The sequence below is a fragment of the Triturus cristatus genome, chromosome 4_2, assembly GCF_964204655.1.
Source record: "Triturus cristatus chromosome 4_2, aTriCri1.1, whole genome shotgun sequence".
NCBI classification, from domain to species: domain Eukaryota; kingdom Metazoa; phylum Chordata; class Amphibia; order Caudata; family Salamandridae; genus Triturus; species Triturus cristatus.
In genome coordinates this window covers 948,034,644-948,052,674 of record NC_140586.1, presented here as the reverse complement: position 1 = coordinate 948,052,674, position 18,031 = coordinate 948,034,644, and the positions used below count along the sequence as shown (strand labels likewise).

At 42.7% G+C, this 18,031-nt stretch overlaps 1 long non-coding RNA gene across 1 annotated transcript in view; it reads right to left on the bottom strand.

Annotated features, from left to right (window-relative positions):
- LOC146839055 (uncharacterized) overlaps positions 1-18,031 on the bottom strand; it is a 93,551-nt gene that overhangs the window by 56,396 nt on the left and 19,124 nt on the right. The window contains exon 4 of the long non-coding RNA XR_014960444.1: positions 927-1,083. This is a non-coding gene — a long non-coding RNA (uncharacterized LOC146839055). The remainder of the gene's footprint in view (positions 1-926; positions 1,084-18,031) is intronic.

Below are 18,031 nucleotides of genomic sequence, written 5' to 3'. Positions count from 1 at the left end.
ATAATCTTCTTAACACTTGAATTGAACAAAATATGTCTAGAAGCAGCCCTGTAACACCTATCGAAATGTTTCAACCAGATAATAGTCTTTAGGTAATAGCCTCTCCGGCAGCAACTTATTTTGTGACTGAAGTTTTTCTCAAATCTATTTGTATAGGTTCTTAGCAATGCAGTGATAAGGTGTTAGTCTGATATTTAGTGATTAAACTGATAAGTACCTTTTTGCACTGACGTAATGGCAGTAACTGAGGACATTAGAACGTGCAGAGTACTATTGTGGATCATCAGTCACAGAACATCTGTTCCTTTTATCCTTTCTATGTTTGGTGTAAGGTTAAGGTTTGTAGTTCTGAAGATGAGGATTTATGTACATTAGCTATAGCGCAACGGTGCTCCTTTAATCCATTTTTATATTGAAGTTTTACATATCACTCCTGCACAACAGATAATGTTGAGGCGATTTACATAGAATTACAGAACAGTACACAATAAAAAGGAAACCATCTGAGATATCATGAACACAATAAAGTGGTGAATTTTTGAGGTTTTCGCAAGAGTGAGCAGAGTGGGTCGTGGTGTTCTATCCAGAGGCAGATAGTCTCAAACTTGCGTAACTGGTTAAAAACGGTTGTTGAACAAGGGTGATTTTCCAATCTTTTGGTTGTTAACGTGTCAGCTTCTGAGTCTTCTTTCAGCGTCTTTTCTTTGATGGTATGCAGAAGAAACCTTTTGGTATATCTTTCTTTTATGCAGTGCACTTTAGATGAACGTTATTCTGTCATGCTGAGGCAATTTGTCTTTCTGATAATATTTCAGATCAGATGAGGATGATGTGATTGCTCTTTCTGGCATTATTTTCTGATGCTGTGTGCACAGATATGGCTTTGCTCTGTGTTAATGAAATGCAAAATGAGAGACTTCACTTACAGGTATAGTACTTTCCTCGCCACACCTAGATTTTTGGAAATTGTTTGAACGTAGAATGCTGGATGTCCTTCAGTTCTTCAAAATAATCCTTCTTATGGCACCGACATTCAGTTGCCTTGTGCTAAATGTTGCTTTCTTCGGCCGTTATTTCAATCACCTATAGTATCAAAATTAAATAGTTAATACATGTAAATTTCCCAAAATATAATTTACAAGCCTAATCAATGCAGAATTTTGAAAATGTTGAGCTGTTCTTCAGACAGAGCAAAGTGTAGAATGGTAGCATGAGAGTACTTGGATGTATGAGTGAGGATTTGTAGAATTTTCAACATTTTATGAAGCTCACAAAGGATACATGTACCCTATGGAGTTGCAACATAGAATCCCAAAAGGCAGAAATTAAAGTCATATGGACTGGCACCAAACAGATATTAAAAAAATATATACTATTAGTATTTTTTTATTTTTTATTATAGTATTATGAGGTCAGGAAAGGAGCGGCCACCTATCCCTCCCATCAAAAGGAAAAGAAAAATACAACAAACACTAATATTGGATACGTTTAAACTAAAACAGGCAGGTGACATACAGTCCTTTAAATCATCTAAGGTCCATACATTTGGGAAACTGGGAAAGTCGCCGTCTAAGTTTGATTTTATGAAAGATCTTCAACTCTAATTAAACCACTGAGTAGAACAAATATTATTTCCCCCAAGCAAGGAATAAGTGAACAAGGCCATCCTGAGTCTGACGCTGAAGTCAAACGAATGTCAAATTCAACTAAGGACCAAGTCAACCATTGGGATCAAATAACGGACCTAGAGATGTTAACTATTCCACTTAGTGGTTGTTCACAACAAGAGGACCCAAAATGCACAAATCTAACAATGATAGATACTCAGCAATTGCTACCAACTAGGCAACCAATGCCAATAGAAGTGCAAGTAAAAATCAGAAAAGCTAACGGTATAGGGGAAACCATCTAATTTGGGCCAAATAAATCAACCAGAGCAAGAAGCTCCAAATGAACTAAATGGTGGGGTGAAAATTATAAGGGAAGCCAATACCCCACTGAAATCGGATCTTAATCTGTCTAAAATAAATTCCGTTCAAAAACTGGACCAGCCGAAAGGTAATCAAAATAATGGATCTCAAATTAATAGGGACAAATACAACAGCAACCCAGAAACTCTGCTGCATTGGAGTACTCCGTATCAATGAGACGTTTTGAATATTAATCCACAATTCATTCATTCTTGTGACGAGGGACATGATTTTCAAGTACCATAAAAAGAGGAGTATAAGGACCTATCATTCATAAATGGGCAACACCATAGACCAGGTACTCAGGTACCAGGAAGTGGGAACGCTGGAGCAATTTGGGATTTATTCTTCAAAATCTCGCAATTAACTCTGGAAGCTTTAATATATCAGTCCAACAAAATGGAGGTCCAAATAGATCTCCAGTGCTATGGCATCCTCTGTTGCCGGAATTGAGCAGAAAAAAAAGGCTAAATAATCTAATAGTAAGGGCACAATCTCAGCCAATATCTACGTATGCAGAGTGTAGTTGTGCCCCAGACCCACTAATTAACAAACTGGCTCCCATTCCGGATATTTTAAAAACAATAATTGACGATGTAAAAGGGAATTTTCCTAATGTGGGAATTCAACCCATCAAGACCGACTGCCCCTCTAAAGATACAATAAAATGTAAAGACAATACTGTTGTTGTTAAAGAAAAAATAGATGATAAAACAAAAGAACAAGAAGTGATAAACCTATGCTCGACACAATCAACAATGACAGACTCAGCTCTGGAAGTTCATCTATCAAAAAGACAGAGGAAAAAACAAAGGAAAGCAAGAAATGAAGCTTCTAAAAAGTATAAAAAATACAAATGCAGTAGATATAGTGAGATTGAACACTGGAAACAACCATGACCAAATATCATATTGTGAAGGTGAGGGTTAACAAATGTCTCCAACAAAACCCTTTTACCCTCTATTTAACAAGGATCTATCGGAGGTACAAGCACTTATGAAAAATAAATGCTTAAACAAGCAAGCTGATAGTATAAAAATGATAGAGAATGGGAAAATTCAGTCCTTAGAAATGCTGCAAGTGGAGGAAAGTAATAAACAGGTGGAAAATAAGCCATCACAATTGGAAACAAATAGAGCAAAGAGTGAGAGTATCAGATGGGATGAAACAAATAGAGATTTGTTAAAAACCTGGAAGGATATTAAATTACCACAAGATCTGGGAACCGAAACAAAGCAGTTACATAAACATCGACAATCATGGTCTCAAACTGTTAGTAATCATAATGGAAGGTTAATTAAGCACGCTCAAGGTGAAAATAGCCTGCAACAAATTAAATTAAATAACCCAGATCAAAAAGGGGTGGTGCAGGTAATTTTTACGCCGGTATATAAATCTAGAGGTAATAATTATATCTTGAATCGCGGGAACATATTAAAATTGTGTAATGCAGTACCCTCGTTAAAGAATTAAATGTACTGACATAGAATCAATTGAATTCCTCACAATCAAGAATAATAATCGAGAATCGACATTAGTAACTTGGACATCATCTATTGACGCCAGCCTTATTATGCACGAACATAATCTCTTTCAGGACTGGGGAATAAAAATAACAGCTCCCTGCAACCTTCCTATTCTAGCCCTTTTCTTTCATCAAAATTACAAAATCATAACCAAATGAGAACCGGGAATAATAAGAAATACTCAATATTAAAAAACCCCTTAGGTATGACCAACGGGCATCTTTTAAAATCATTAGAGGAAAAAAAAAGGAGACCTATTATTTGACACTGTCAAATTAGGTTGGCTAACAGCAGCCCTCCATAATGTCAGGCAGGATTGACATCTACAATATGATGTTCTTTTAAGGGGGCCAACAATTATGAATGAAAGAGTCAGATTATGTTCGAGGAATATAAATGGAGTTCACGCAAAGATTCAGAGTAACCAACTAGCTACTTTGTGCCGTTTTCAAATAATTTGTTTACAAGAGACTTGGGCTTTAGTTCCTTTTAGATTGGAAGGGTATAAGGGCTATTACTCATTAGCTAAGAGAACAATTAACTATGGCAGACCTTGTGGGGGTTTGGCTATTTTTATATCAACTGAGCTAAAAATGGAAAGTGAAATGGACGTCCAAAGTCAAAAGGATTATCTAATTGTCAAAATACGATACAAGTAACAAAATATAATTAAACCTCTTGTAGTAATCAACATATATATTCATCCCGATATTAAATCACAAAGAACAATTTGATAATTATGATATTGCAGCAACTGGACAATGACACCCAAACTGAGGTTATTATTACCGGTGATTATAACATGAATATGCTATGGTCTTACGATAGAGATGTTGAAATACAACGGCAAAATTACTTATGGTCAATTCCAAGTTTTTCATCAACAATGGGTATGAGGGAACAAAAGAATGAAAAAAATCGACAAGGCTCCTGTAAAAGAATTAGAAACCATAGGTCTAAGAGTGCTAAATGGGCGATTTCCTCAAGATTCGCCACCAGCATGGACTTTTCAAGTAGGGGATCATAGGTCTAGAATAGATTATACCATAGCATTGTTGAATCTATTTCATAAAATGTTGTCTTATCAGATAGAGGGAACAGATATAAGCGACCACGATCAACAAATAATTGAGTTAAACCTAAATGGCTTAAGATTTGAAAACTATACTACACTTCCGGGAGAAATAACGACAGTAAATTATAAGAAACTTTATTGGTCAGATAACACCAAAGATTCTATTACAAACATTGCGCAGGCAATTGTTGATTTTCACTTCGAATGAGATTAATCAAATGCTGTCGGAAAATGGTCTCTCTTCACAAAGGAATTAATTACCAGTCAATCTCAATAACATGCTAATAAAGGTCAGTGGAGGGAAAAACCAGCATGGTCATTGGTGAAAATCTAATTTGAAAGCCATCAATTAAAAAAAAGAACGTAACAGAATCCTGAGATTGGTAAAAAAGTTCCCAATTCATTTAATTTACAGAGTAAAACTTAAAAAGATAAATACAGAAGTAAGGAAAATGGTCTGGAAGGACAAAATGCAAGAAAAGCAATTGTTGTGGGCAAAAGCTCTATATGCTTGCAAAAGGAGTAATTCAAGAGGCTTCTGGATTCTAGTAAACAAACTGAGTAGATCTATTAGGAAATCTACTTTATCAACAGTAACTGAATCCGAATGGGTATCGTTCATAGATATGCATTTGAATCCTACTCCTAACATGGCTGTGATTGGGCTATAATGAAATAGGAGGAGAAAAGAATAATAACTCAGTAGAGATAACAGAAAACTAAGTTTGTGAATTAATAAAGAATCAGAGATCCAATGGTGCCCCAGGCCCAAATGGGATTCCCGCTGTGTTGTATAAGGAGGAAGCATCTTATTGGTCGAGCTATCTAACACCAGTATTTAATCATGCTCTCCAATAAAGAACAGTCCCCGAGTCATGGAAGGGATCGATAATTTCTCCTACATATAAAAGTGGGGACTGGTCCCTCCCATCCAATTACAGATTAATTACGCTCCAAGATATTGAAGCTAAATTATTTGCATCGGTTCTACTTAAGGAGTTAATTGATTGGGCTAATGAAAACCATTTAATTCCACCGAACCAAACGGGTTTTGTACACGGTCAAGGTACAACAACAAATAGGTTAATACTGGGAATATTAATGGAAAAATATAAAACAAAAAAAGTCATTATATTTATGTTTCATTGATTTTAAAGCTGCCTTTCACTGCGTAAATAGGCAGATTTTATGGAGGAAACTGGATCGTTATGGCATTAGCTCCAGCCTTTTAAATGCAATACAATTGTTATATACCGATACTTGGACAAATGTCCGGCTAGGGAATGGCTCAAAGCTATGAGGAAAATTAAAAAAACTCAAGGCCTAAAGCAAGGGTGTGTTTTAGCTCCATATTTATTTAATCTATTTTTATCAGACTTTACCCTTGCAATGAACAATGAGTTAGCAGACTCACCAAAGCTGGCTGAGAAACAAAAATCGAACTTATTATACGCTGAAGATGTTGTCCTGCTAAGCCCAAAAAGGATAGGACTGCCGCGATTAATAAACAAAACATCAATGTATGCAATTGAGAACAAAATAACTATAAACGAAACAAAAACAAAAGTAATGGAAGCCAGTACCAAGAAACGGAAGGGCAGTCAATACAAATGGTACCACCAAAAGCGGGAGCTAGAAAAAGTTAAATGTTATAAATATCTTGGGATACTGTTTGACGAGAAAGGATCTTTTTCATACCATAAAATAGAGATGAAGCAAAGATCCAAAAGTCTACAAAGGGCTTTTCGCCTACTTTATAGCTCCCTGGGAGGCCCAACTTATACCCCATTAATAAAAGTAATAAAATCAAAATTGCTCCCGAGCCTTACATATGGAAGTGAAATACTCCGTGGTTTGGATTCTGCATTATTAAATAATGCTATTACAAATACATTTAAACATCTGTTTCGGCTTCCACTTAATGTATCACCTGCTCAGATAAGGCTGGAATTTGGCTTTTGTAATCAACAATATGCAAGAATGGGTCAGTACGCTAAGACCTGGAGACAAATCAAAACTATTATCAATCACCCAATGTGCACATTTTTGTGGAAAAAAATGCAACAAAATGAAAAATTGTCCTTCTATAAATATCTGCAAAAAGCTCTTGAAGAATTGTCAATTGCTGAGATCTGAGAAATGTCTTTAACAGTACAACGTTTTAAGAAAATAATTAACAAATCAGATAAATATTTGTCTCTTTTATAAGACAAAGAACTGTTTATTAAGCGATCCATCGCATGGATGCTGGTCCAGGAATATACAAGTCTTAAGGTCCAACCATATTTAGAAATACCATGGTCTCTACAAACCAAAAACACCTATATGAAAGCACGATTCGGCAACTTACCTGGCTTAAAACATGTAGTGCCCTGGTTGAGATCATCTAAGCCGACTATGTGCAGACTATGCAACCTATGGGACGAAAGTATTTTGCATTTTATTTGTATATGTGCAGTAATGATGGCGGAAAGAAATCGATATTTGAAAAACTGCTTCATTGACAGAGGTGTTCGTACCTGCAGACATGCCATGGCAATTTGTTTTAGACCAACGGATATTAAAATGAACACCAATTTTACTAAATTTATAATACTTGTTAAAATGGAAATTGGATACTTGTGAGTTGCTCACAGGAAATTTGGAAGTCTAAGATAATTAAGAAGAAAATTTAGGACTATTTTTAAGATATCACACATAAATTACAAAAATATGAATTGACACTATTTATATTAAGTCCTGGAAAGATGACGGTCTGATGTAATGTCTATAAATTGTGTTTATGTTATTTAAGAAAACTAATTTGGATTTTTAGAAATTTTAAAATTATCGGTATTTATTTTAAATTGGTGTGTTTTCTTTAAGAATGTAGAAATTGTAAGATTTTTGTTAATCATGCAAATACAATTTACCTTACTCCCTCTGTTAGAAAATGCTTTCCCCTTCCCTCCCCTGCTTCACCTATCTCCCCACAACCAACCGCAAGCATATATCTACCACCTGCTTAAAACAAGTGGTAAATAAAAGCAGAAAAATGCAATGAAATAGTGAATGGCATGTGGTTTGACAGGCAGAAGAATCTGTTCCTCGTGGCAACTTCCCAGTCCATGGCGTCAAACTTGTAACTGCACGTTACTGGGGTAAATCTACCACAAAACAAATACATGAGATTTTTCTGCCACCCCAGTATTGTGCAACTTCTAACAAGGGCTATGAGAGGTCTTGGACCGGTGCTGTGACCTGGAGGGTCACACCAAGTGTGCCCTTATTTAAGGCAGAGGACTGTCATGGGTTTAACAGCTAGAGCAGTGGTGGCAATGCACCCTGTTATAAGGATCAATAGCCTGATGAGATCTTTGCGTCATGGTCAGTGGAGTGGCGTCCTACTGACACACCCATGTGATGCTTCATTTCTATGCCTGTGCCCAGACTTTGCGCTAACATTAAGTGCATGTTTAGGGTGTTGGTGTGAGTAGCATAAATGCAATGTGAGAGTGCGACAGAGTAAACTGCTAGTCTGTAGAACACCTCTACCCTCCCCACCCCCAAGACTCTCCCAACAGTTCAAGGCAGAAAAGAATACTCGCCGACAACGTGATTGTTGAGGCCCAGTTGGACGATTGTGTGCTGCCAACCGGCCCGTTCAAGGTTGCATGTGCCAAATTCCTAACACAACAGGGTCTGAATCTACTGGCTTCCTGGATAGCCTGTGTTGGGCTTTTAGCGGCTGAATTCCTGACTACTGTGTCAGAGGCCCATGAGGGACTACAACTACTCCAGTGTCGAACACCCTGTCTGAGCATATGCCTGTGGTCCAGCCGGCCACAGCGTGGGCTCAATTGCGGACGGTCGGGCCTCCAGAGGGGCTGCACTTACCGACAGGCCAGGTGTGACTGCTACCTTGGGACTGCTGATCTTCAGGCAACTGCAAAGAAAAGACAGAGTGGGTGCCCTACTGAATGCAGCACTACATCCAGGACAAAAGCGCTCCACAAAAGCCTGCTGGTGGGTCACTGCTCTCTCGAGTGTTCGGGCGTGCCATTCAAGTGTCGGGAAACAGGAAAAAGACCCAGACAAGATTGACTCATCCTCTGAAAGAGTATGACGCTTACGACAGAGCATATATACACATTGGGGTGACTGGAGTGACAGAACTACACCTATACTATATTCATGATACTCCTAAATGCCCCTAGAGGGGAAGAGGGTATCAGAACCGGACGCACCTGTCTGCAGCACATGGTCGTCTGGCATGCCTGCACTATCTTTTCACCCAGACTGTCCATAAAGTTGATTTTAGAGCCGCTGCACACATAGCAGGGGGAATCTCAGACCATTCGCTGGTGGAGGTGCAACTCGATGGTCCGGTTGTGGACTTCATGCTACCCCCAAGGGTTGATCCGTGATATTTAAAAGACAAGACCTTCAAAGCTCGTATGAGAGATGGAGCCGACTTCTATTTTAAGGAGAACGGGCGGCCTGTTGAATCAGCTTGCGTGCTATAGAATGAAGGACAGACACAAGCCTTGATTGGGGGAATGCCGAAGGAACATAAATTGAAGTGCGAGGCTCAGGACAGGGAATGTGCTTACCTGGAGGCACGCTTGGCAAGTGGGGAATCAGTGTCTCTCCCATTACACCATCAACTGAAGCAGCACACATTTAGAGAATGGAAAATAGCGGGCACTCATGCGCTGGCTACCCAGAATTGTCTCTATGATGTCGGTGATAAAGCCAATGAGTTGCTTGCATGATTAGAGAGACAAGACAAAGGACGGAACTGGATCCTTGAGGACACTGACAACAAGGGGACGGAAATACTTGGAGAGACTTCCTGAAAGACCTGACTCTGCCAATGCTAACGAATGAGGACCGAGACGCACTAGACCAAGACCTGACAGTAGACTAAATAAATAAGACAATAGGAACCTTGCAAACAGGGCAAGCGACGGGCCTGATGAGCTTCCATTAGAATTATATAAAAGCATAATGGATAAAATCAGGGAGTACCTCCAGAGTAGGTTTCAGACTGCCTGAAAACAAGGGTGTCTCCCAGAGGACCAAAGAACGTCTGAGGTGGTGGTCATCCAAAAAAAGGACGAACCAGCAACTGAGTATGGGTCTTATAGACCCATCTCCCTGCTTAATTTTGAGACTAAGGTCCTTGCGTATGCCCTGGCGATCAGCATGCGGACAGTAATTGCAACAGTGGTTCATCCTGATCAATCGGGCTTTATGCCACACCAGGGAACGCGCTTAAATCTCCGACACCTTTTAGAGTACCACATGCAACATGGGATTGCTTTGCTGAACCAGTGGCGCTGCTGTCAAGCTCTTGTACGTGGCCCCTCTAGCGCGCATGCGCGTCAATAATACAGTCTCCCGAGTCTTTTCCCTCCGACAGGGATGTTCCTTGTCTCCTATGAACTTCTCACATGCTTGGGTTCGCCAGGACCTCTCATATGGGGTACTCCAGTTGATAAGGAGTGGGATGAGAGAATCTCCCTCTACACTGACATTTTGCTATACGACACGTAAGCAGCCTTCTCGAGTGAACGAATACTACAAATTTTTCACATATTTGGAGATCATTCAGGATATAAGATCAATTGGAAGAAGTCCTTAATATTCCTGCTGGAGGCAGGGACCCTGCGGCTGCACTCTAGGTGCACAGTGAGGGTGGCACTACATGTCTTTAAATATTTGGGCATGTTCATTACATCAGAGCCACAGACAGGAACATACTCCCGAAAATAGACCGGCTTCGCATGGATGCCCCACACTGGCGGGCACTCCAGCTCACCTTATTGGGCCGGGTGGCCCTATTTAAAGTGATGACCCTCCAGGGTCTCCTGTACATTGTGCAAAAAACGTCCTTTAAGATCCCACCAGATATTTTCTTTCAAAAGGTAGACTGAGAACTTCTGCTGCTGTTGTGGGATGGTGGCACTTCACGCTGAGTAAGTTGCAGAGGGGAGTTTATTAAGGTGGACAGGCAGTCCGGAGCATTCTCAAGTATTACTGGGACACGCAGCTGGTGGCGGTCAACAACTGGGTTTTTGCGGACCGTGAGGATCTTGCTTACCGGGTAGATAGATTGGACATGGGCTAGAGAGGTTACCCCACCACGGTGCTGTATCAAAAGTATCAGTGCACCCTACCTACTCATACCCAAACATTGGTAAGGGTGTGGAGAGAGGCTACCAAGTATTTAGGCTGAGAAGGTAAGCCGACTGAAATTACTCCACTGTAGGATGGCGATCTCTGAAGTGCAGCGGGAGGATTGCAGGCCTTCACAAAATGGGTATTGATTAGCTTAGAACGGCCGGGCGATGTGTGGAGGGGACAGGCGCTTGTGTCCTTCACGATCCTACAACTAAAGTATGAATTAGGTGACTAAAAACGGTTCTGACATTTGCAGGTGGGTCACGCTCTGCAAGGTCACATCTGGGAAGAGGGGAAGTTGCCTGATGCATCCCCACTGGAGGAGCAGCTGCTAACTAATCCCCTGAGCAATCTAAACCATCTATAGGAAGTTGATCTACAATTCCCTGGATCCCTTGGGGACGCAGAGGGCTGTTTGGGAGAGGCATCTAGGCACGGTTGGCGATGGCAATAGGGTTGAGGCCATTCAGGGTGCCAGGGAGGTGGCAATTAGAACTTCCTTTGGTCTAATTTAACTACAGATCCTACATAGAACCTACTACTCCAGAACTTTGTTGCACCGAATAGGGCGGACGGCCACCTCTCTGCGTAATGGAACGTGAGGGGGGGATTTTTTAATGCGATGTGGAATTGTCCGGTAATTCAATGCTACTGGGTAGAGATCATGAGAATAATGTCCCAGGTCATGGGACTAGCGATCCCCTTGGGGTCCAAATGGCACCTTCTAATTATCATGCGTGAGGTGACATGGCATAGTTTTGGCAGCATATGACTGGCCCTGGCTTCAGCGGTTGGTAAGCGTTATATTGCACGGGGTTGGGGAGCCAGCTCACCCCCAGGGTGGAGGATTGGGAAGCAGATCTTGATTGGTGTCAACGGGTGGACACAGGGTGCATCTCAGCAGCGGATGTCCTTGTAAATGGGAAAAGATATGGGAGGGATGGTAGAGCTACCGGGCCATGTGACTGGCCACGAACTAGTGAAAGTTAAATATGTACCATCCTTGCAATCTTGTTTTATGTAGTGGGATTTGGCCAGGGAGTGTCAGGACAAGCCAAGCTATGTTACTCAGTTTATATTTGCAGACTTTGTGTTTTTGGTCTAATCACTCTCACTAATGTGCACCGTATTGTCGTTGTCAACACTATCGATTGAGCACTAGTTCAATAGGAATATGCTACTTACCAGTATGCATCTGTTCTTGGCATGTAGAGCTGCAGATCCACACACTAGTTTAGTAGATTGCTATCTGGTGTTGGGCTCAGATGCTTGCACGTTGTTGTTGTCTTGGAAGAAGTCTTTGTGATCACAAGATAGGTGACTCCTCCCTTGGACGATAGTGCGCATGGGCATCAACTCCATCGTTAGATTGTTTTTCGCCATGATGGAAAATGATGGAGTTAGTAGAAGAGAGAGAGAGAGATGTCCATGTGTGATATCTAAGTAAGATAATGCTGGAACAGATACAGGTCCTGGGGAGGTGGGTTGGTTGTGTGTGGATCTGCAGCTCTACATGCCAAGAACAGATGCATACTGGTAAGTAGCATATTCCGTTCGAGGCATATGAGCTGCAGATCACACACTAGCATAGACTATATAGCAGTATCTCCCCTAGCGGTGGTCACCTGTATCGGTTGCAGCAGTTTGAAATAAAGTTGTAAGGACAGCTTGGCCCACAGAAGCTTGTTGCTTTGCTTGCACGTCAACACAATAGTGTTTAGTGAAGGTGTGTGTTGTAGACCATGTGGCTACCTTACAAATGTCTTCTAAGGGAATGTTCCCTAAGAATGCCATGGAAGCCCCTATTTTGCGTGTGGAATGCGCTCTAGGGGGAACTGTTAGTGTGCGTTTAGCTTTCTGGTAGCATATTTGGATACATTTAACTATCCACCTAGCAATCCCAGATTTGGAGATGGGTTGCCCTTATGTGGTGAAGAGAAAGCCACAAACAATTATTTTGTTTTGCGGAATGATTTGGTTCTGTCAATGTAGTAAAGAAGGGCTCTTTTAACATCCAAGATATGAAGAGCTCTTTCCGCTACAGAGTCTGGGTTTGGAAAGAACACTGGTAACTCTACTGATTGGTTAAGATGAAAAGGTGATCTGCCTTTTGGAAGGAATTTTGGATTTGTCCTTAGAACCACTTTGTTACGGTGTAATTGTAAGAATGGTTCTTGTATGGTTAAAGCCTGGATTTCACTTACCCTTCTGAGGGATGTGATTGCGATAAGGAAAGCTACTTTCCATGTGAGGAACTGTAGTTCGCATTTATGCAGAGGTTCAAATGGGGGTCCCATGAGCCTAGTAAGAACAATGTTTAGATTCCACACTGGAGAGGGTGGTAATCTGGGAGGTATAATTCTTTTAAGTCCTTCCATGAAGGCTTTGATCGCAGGGACTCTAAAGAGTGACAAGTGCTGTCGATTTTGTAAGTAGGCTGCTAGGTGGAGACGTATAGATGAGTATGCTAAATTACATCTTTGCAAGTGTAGTAAGTAGCAAATGATGTTCTGGATGGATGCATCCAGTGGGTGTATATTATTGTTAGTGCAGTAAATGGCAAATCTTTCCATTTCGCAGCATAGCAAGCTCTAGTAGTAGGTCTTCTGGCTTTTTTTATAATGTTCATGCTGACCGGTGGCAGGTTAAGGTAACCGAACTCTAGGACTTCAGGAGCCAGATCGCCAGATTCAGTTGACCTGGATCTGGAGGTCTGATCACTCCATGGTTCTGGGTTATTAAGGACGGGGAGAGATGAAGTTTTTGGTGTGGAACTAGAGAGAGTTTCAGTAGTGTTGTGAACCAGGGCTGGCGTGCCCATGTGGGAGCTACTAGGATCAGTTTGAGAGACTGCTGCCTGAGCTTGCGCACTACTAGTGGAATGAGTGGGAGAGGCGGAAAAGCGTACGCAAATCTGCCTGACCAGTTCATCCATATCGCATTGCCCTTTGACTCCGGGTGGGGAAACCTGACGGCGAAGGTTGGGCATTTTGCATTTTCGTGTGTGGCGAACAGATCTATGTCTGGTTAGCCCCATTTTTGGAAAAAGGGTTGTAGAACTTGGGGATGTAGTTCCCATTCGTGGATCTGTTGTGTCTGTGGACTTAACAGATCGGCAATCTGATTGTGAACCCCTGGAAGGTGTTCTGCAAGTAGGTATATGTTCTGAGGAATGGCCCATCTCCAAATGTTCTGTGCGTGCTGGGACAGCTGCAGAGAATGTGTGCCTCCTTGTTTTTGTATGTAATACATGGCTGTCATGTTGTCCGTCCTAATGATGACAGCCTTGTTCTGTACATGTAGTTGGAAGGAATTTAGTGCTAGGAATACTTCTTGTAGTTCTAGGTAATTGATATGGAGCACTTTCTTTTGAGTGGTCCATTTGCCCTGAGTGGTGTGTCCGAGGAGATAGGCTCCCCATCCTGTGAGTGATGCGTATGTTGTCAGCACTATTTGTGGAAGAGGCTCTAGGAACGGCCGCCCTTTGGACAAGTTTGTTATGTTCCACCACTGTAGAGAGCGATGTGTGCGGCTGTCCACCAACACCAGATCTGTGAGTTGTCCGTGAGCCTGGTTCCACTGACGTGCTAGACATTCCTGTAAGGGACGCATTTGAAGCCTTGCATAAGGCACAATGAAGATGCAAGATGCCGTCATGCCTATGAGCTGCATGAACACTGGCTAGAAGAGAGTGTTGGTTTTGAAATTTTGTGATAAGAGCTTGTATACGGGCTATCCTGGCTGGACTGGGATATGCTAGCGCTGTGGAGGTGTTTATGGTAGCTCCTAGATATTGGTGTATATGAGAGGGTTGGAGATGAGGCTTGGGGTAGTTGATAGTGAACCCCAAGTTGTGTAATAGTTGGATGGTTTGGTGAGTGTGTTGAACACATTGTTCTAAGGAGTTGGCTTTTATTAGCTAGTCGTCTAGATACGGGAAGACATGAATTTGTTGTCTTCTGAGATGTGCTGCTACTATTGCAAGACATTTTGTGAATACTTTGGGCGCAGTTGTTACCCCGAATGGAAGGACTGTGAACTGGTAGTGTTGTCCGTCCACCACAAACCTTAGGTACTTCCTGGGAGCAGGATGTATTGCGATGTGGAAGTAGGCGTCCTTGAGATCTAATGTGGCAAGGAAATCGCCTTGTTGCAGCAGTGGGAGCACTTGTTGAAGAGTGATCATATGGAAATGATTTGAGTGTATATACAGATTTAGGGGTATGAGGTCGAGTATTGGTCTCAGAGTCCAGTCCTTTTTGGGGATTAGGGAGTAAAGTGAGTATACCCCTGTGCCTGGATGCTGTAAGGGAACTGGCTCTATTGCGTGCTTTTGAAACCGTGAGAGAACCTCTTGTTTGAGGAGCGCAAGATGGTCTGGGGACATTGGACGCTGTTTGGGTGGTGTGTGGGGGGGGGGGGGTAGCTGTACGTTCCAGGCAGCAACCATACTGGATAATTTGTCTTACCCACTTGTCTGTTGTTATGGAGTTCTAGACAGGTAGGAACTGTGTTAGTCTGCCCCTGACTGGAGTGGAATGGTCTGGGGGGAGCGGAGGAAAGTCACAGTTATGTGGCAGGGGAGGTGCGAGTGTTGTTATTACCTCGACCTCTTCCCTTGTTGTTGTTCCCTCTGAATTCTCCTCTAAAATATCCTCTACTGTAGATGAGGTGTCTGCGCCCATATTTTTGGAGGCTCCTCTGTAGAAGGAGCGCCGGAAGAAGCCACGTGTTTGTGGAGACTGTAATGCTCCCATGGACTTAGCAGTCTCGGTGTCCTTTTTCATTTTTTCAAGGGCAGTGTCTACAGCCGGCCCAAATAGCTGTTCTTGGTTGAATGGCTGACTGAGTATGGTAGTTTGCACCTCTGGCTTACAGCCTGAAATGCGTAGCCAGGCAGGTCGTCTACGGAGCACACTGGTGTTAATTGATCTAGAGGCAGTGTCTGCTGCGTCAAGTACACATTTAATTGACTCATTTGAAATGAGCTTGCCCTCTTGGATAAGGTCATCTGCCTGGGTTTTATACTGGTCAGGCAGATGTTGTAAGAGATTTTCTAACTGGTCGTAGTGTGCCCTGTCATATCGTGCCAGTAGTGTTTGGGTGTTGGCAATACGCCAGTGATTAGCGGCTTGTGCTGCTACTCTTTTGCCAGATGCTTCTAGCAGTTTGTATTCTTTGTCCGGAGGTGGTGCATCTCCGGAGGTCTGGGAGTTGGCGCGTTTCCTAGCATTGGAAACGACCAGAGAATCCAAAGGCAACTGTCCTTTGATGTAAGTAGGATCTTCAGGGGCTGGCCTTTATTTCTTTTCTATTCTAGGGTTAAGAACCCTGGCACGGACTGGGTCTTTAAATACTTCGGGAGCATGCTTAATGACTCCTTTGACATAGGTAGCATTTGAACTGACTTTTGTGATTGTTCAAAAGTATCTAAAAGGAAATCTTCTTCTGGTGTGTCGGAGTGCATTGTAACGCCATGGTAAAGTGCCGCTCTATTTAATAATTGGCCAAACCCCAGGTGATCATCTGGGGGAGATGGTTTTGAGGGATATGGCTGTGAGTCTGGCAGGTCTGTTGGGATAGGGAATGCCCAATCATCAAGTGGTGAGGTATCCGGATCCGTGAACGGGTCATTAGGATCACCCCCACCCCCTAGGTCATCATCATCATCATCTGGAGGTGGTGTATGTGGTGGAGAAGTTACAGGTAAGTGTGGTGTAGGTAGTGGAGGTGGTTTAGAAGACAGTATAGGAGAAGAAGGTGGCATAGGTGATGTTGCAGAGTCCTTCTTGTGTATAGGAACTGGAGCAGATGGTGTGTCCAGTTTTCGTTTCTTACATCGCACAGCCGTGACATGTCCAGTTTTTGGGTTAATATAAATCTTTTTCTGCCTTGGATCGATGGGATCTGGGTGAAAAAGTTCTTGTTCCTTGGTAACGGTTTTCGGTTCCGATCGAGGTTGTGGTTGATCTGTGTATGTTTTGGCTTTAGGAGGTATATCAGAGTCCTTAGCCATTTGTTTCGGTGCTGACGATGTTAGCTTCGGAGCCGAAGCTGGATCTTTAGGCTTGGGAACCTTCGACGCCGGCTTATCTATTGGCCTTGGAGTTTTCGGGGGCCGATTTGGAGGTGGAAGGCGTCGGAGCCGATTTCGGCGCCGAGTGTTCTTTTGGCTTCGGTGCCGAAGGTGCCGGTGGGACAATGACATGCGGTTTGCTCGGTCCCGAGCTACCGGAAGGCTTGTGTTGTTTCTTCGGAGCCGAGCCCGGAGGCGGGGCTTCTGAAGGATGTTTTTGGTCTCGACTGGGGCCAACAGGCGAAGTCTTGACCAGTGCCTTTGGTTTTGGAGGGGTTGGGGCAGGGGCAGTATCACACGTTGCCCAGGAGTGATAAGGTCGTCTGAGTCCTCTGCCTCGGAGATGATTTCGAGATCCTCGGAATTCTTCTTCTAGGACATCGGGGCCTTCATCAAAGATGTCCTTTGGTTCCAGAGCTGGTCTCTGTGCCATGATGTGTCTTCTAGCTCTTCGATCTCGAATGGTCTTTTCTTGATCGAAAGGATGCACAGGCTGGACAGCTGGACTCGTCGTGTTCAGGTGATAGGCACAGGTTGCAGACCTTGTGATGGTCACTGTGTGGAAATTTTGCTCCACACTGGGGGCATTTTTTGAAAGGCGTCCATTCCATGAGCCATAAGCCTTACGGCGAGGATAGGCCCAGCGGCCCGCGACAACGTCCGGAATCGAGCCGATGAAATGGATGTCGAAGATGAAGGTGATTCGATGGTTTTTCTGTAATTTATGCGCTTCGAGAATCTTGGAATTGAGATTTCCAACCGGAGCGGAAAAGTTGCATCTGAACAAAATGGCGGAAAAAAACTATCTAACGATAGAGTTGATGCCCATGCGCACTCCCTTCACACGACGTGCGGTAGAAAATCTGAGCGCCTGAGCCTCTGAGGAGAAGGTTCCAGAGGGTGCTGTCGCCTGATTGGCTGAAGTTTGGACCATATCTAATGACTTGGACAAGTTATTAAAGTGACAAGTTTTTTCCTATTAACGTCTATGCTACAATACTTCCTATTGCTCTTTTAGCTATGCTTTCGCTATGCTATTGCTATTCTATGTACCGTGGGACTCCCACTTCGACAACGGGGAATGATTCAAGCATGTGAATCTATGAAAGATACCCCATTACTGGAGAACAGCAGATTTCTCACTACTGAAGCTCTTACCCAAGTTGCTTTAGCCTTAGTCATCTCTCACATTGACTACGCTAACTCTTTACTTTGGCAT